Source organism: Mus caroli, unplaced genomic scaffold (assembly GCF_978045245.1).
Source record: "Mus caroli unplaced genomic scaffold, Mus_caroli_1 scaffold_7, whole genome shotgun sequence".
Taxonomy (NCBI): domain Eukaryota; kingdom Metazoa; phylum Chordata; class Mammalia; order Rodentia; family Muridae; genus Mus; species Mus caroli.
Window position 1 is genome coordinate 63,023,149 of NW_028227262.1, and position 2,686 is coordinate 63,025,834.

Consider the following 2,686-nt stretch of genomic DNA (forward strand, 5'->3'; position numbering starts at 1 on the left):
AAATTCTACACAAGATATTAATGGTGCCCTTTATGCTTAGTGGAAGACTCTCTCGCGTATCTTTTGCACCCAAGAAGCAAGACAGACCTTTCATGTACCACTTTTAAGCCAATTAGCCTAACTGACAAGACAATTTAGGTTGGTTGGTTATCACAACCCCCAAATGCTTGGTGCATACTCATATCCTAAATAGCAGTTGAGAGGGCTGTAAGATCCTATAGAATTTAAGTAAAAAAATTTCCAGGCAAGATTCCCAAGGGTACTCATTTGGTGCCAACAGCACACACAATCCTGGTGTCTCAGTGATACGTGACCACACTAACCCAGTGAACCATGATCCAGACGCTCCAGTCCCAGCATGTAAACAGATATCTTTGCTCAGGGGTACTAGGTGCTAAATCAATGCAACGTTAACTAGCAGCGGCGTGTCTGCAAGTCTCAAGATCATGCTCACTCCCACTTGTACATATGGACAGTCTTCTCTGTTAAGGTGGCCAGATAGCTGTTCTGATTCGTTTCAAATGGGCAGATGTCCAGGACAGGTTCATCAGCCTTCAGGTTCTGCAGCAACAAGCCACTGCCAGCATTCCACAACAGGTCTGTAAGTCACAAGACAGTGTCAGGTGTTGCTCTCTGAAAGTCTACAAAGCCCACTGGCTCTAAGGACAGCACATGAGGCTTATGAGAAAAGTCTGTTTTTAGCTCCCAGAAGGAGGCATTCTCCAATGTTCCAGCCAGCACCCCGCCATAAGGAAATGCAGCCACTGCAGCTTTGGGTAAATATGACAGGGATACCAGAGGACATCTGGCTTTCTGAGGAACTAATTCCTGAATATAGGTGTTTGTGTTCCGTAAGGCATAGATCAGAATTGAACCACTGGCTAATCCAGCATAGATGTAATTGTTTTCGTCAAGACACCAGCAGCAGCTCCAGACAGGACGCCCAGTGTTGTAAGTCTGCATCACAGTATTTGTTTCTAGGCTGGTCAGTTTAAATAGTGCAGTCAAGGGAGGCAGACAGGAGCAAGCCTTTGGACTGACTGCTGAAAGATAATCCACGAATCTGCTTGTTGTGCATAGGGATATACTGACTGCTCTTCATGTTGGCAGTACTCAACATCTTAACACCAAAGCCTGGAAGAAAGGAGGCCTGAGGGGAGGGCTGGGAAGCCACCAGGCAGCTCAGACCATCACAATAGGCCAAGATTCGGCATTTTCCCATCTGAGATATGGTGAAGGTCTTTTCTGAGCTGTATTTGCCTGGGCTCTGGCTGGAGGATAGGCATTTCCCACAAAGTGCTTGCGAGCGACTTGCACTGCTGCACAGCTGAGTTCTGATGCCACACAGCAAACTTTTCCAAGTCCTGGACACGGCTATTGAGTTTAGTGCATTTATCAATAAGGACCTGAAGCTGGAGCCGGCACTGTGCAGACTCGAACTCAGCCTGCTTCCTGAGCATTTGCTCATTCAGTAAGTCACTTTTCATGCGCTCCTGTTCACTAGTGTCCAAAGCTCGCAGGGATCAGGCATAAAGGACAACGATGTCACTGTGCTTCACTTTCTTGTTGCACTGAGGACATTTTCATGTTTGTCCTTTGAGCCATTTAGAAATGCATCTAAATCCAAAGAGGTGCCCACAGCGTAGTGCTGAGATCCGGTGGTCCCCAGCATTGGTCCACTGTTCCAAACATATTGTGCAAGTTTCACCTTCCTCATTTTCCATAGCAGATAGCATGCTGGGCTTCTGGGGAGACTCTTTAGGGCCTGCATCATCTCCTGTGACAGATGTAGCTTCTTGGTCTGTTGAGATAACTCCTTGTTCTGGAATATTGGCTTCAGGTTCTTCTGCCTGGACAACACCTCTTCATCCTCTGCAGAGCCATCGCTGTCGGAGTCAGTACCTGATGGTGGATTCCTGGTCTCTGAATCATGAGCAGCGGGTGGTGGGTAAGGCTGAGACCTGCTTACCTGGAAGTAGGCATATAGTGGTGTATGTGGCACATACCTGCCATTGTCTTGCCTCTGAGACTCTCCAGCTCTGGCCCTCAAAATGGGTGCCATCCTCCTCCTTGTTCTTATTGGCCCCACACTGTGGTCTGCAGGTGGAGGTCTCAGCAATTCCAGCATGTTATGAAGCCTCTGCAGCCCACTGATGAAGTTGTTCGTTGAAACAGATCTAGCAGCTCCAGTGGTACGGTTAGCCCCAGATCCCTGACTAGGCTCCTCTGAAGTTCCAGGATTGACAACCTCCATATTTTCTTCTGAGGGCTGTACTTCCTCCGTCAAATCAATAGATGCTGGTGGCACAGGCTGTAGAGTGGGCAGTCCATCTTGGCTGCTGACCACTTCAGCAGGGGCAGGCTGGAGATGTGCCCCATTGCTGACGACTTCAGTTGGAGTAGCTGGTTCTACAGTACCCTCTAACGGTACCTGAAGATCACAGTCTATCACTTCATGAGCCATCACTGAGGGGACCAAGTCGGACGCCTGGCCGACCTCCATCGTTACTGCGCATCCCCTCAGCAGTAGAGGTTCTTAAGCGCCCCCCTTTCTTGCTCTTCCGTGAATCTCTTGCTTGTAGAAATAAGCCTAAGCTTCCTTCCTTAGGTGGTTAAGGACTGGATAGCACCCCAAACACATTTCCCTGGCAGGACCCGCTCACTGAGTCTTGTATTAATACTTCTC

General features: G+C 48.6%; 1 pseudogene; it reads right to left on the reverse strand.

Moving 5' to 3' along the window:
• Window positions 1–450: 450 nt before the first annotated feature.
• On the reverse strand, window positions 451–2,481 carry LOC110295685 (E3 ubiquitin-protein ligase RFWD3 pseudogene; annotated as a pseudogene).
• Between the last annotated feature and the right edge of the window lie 205 nt (window positions 2,482–2,686).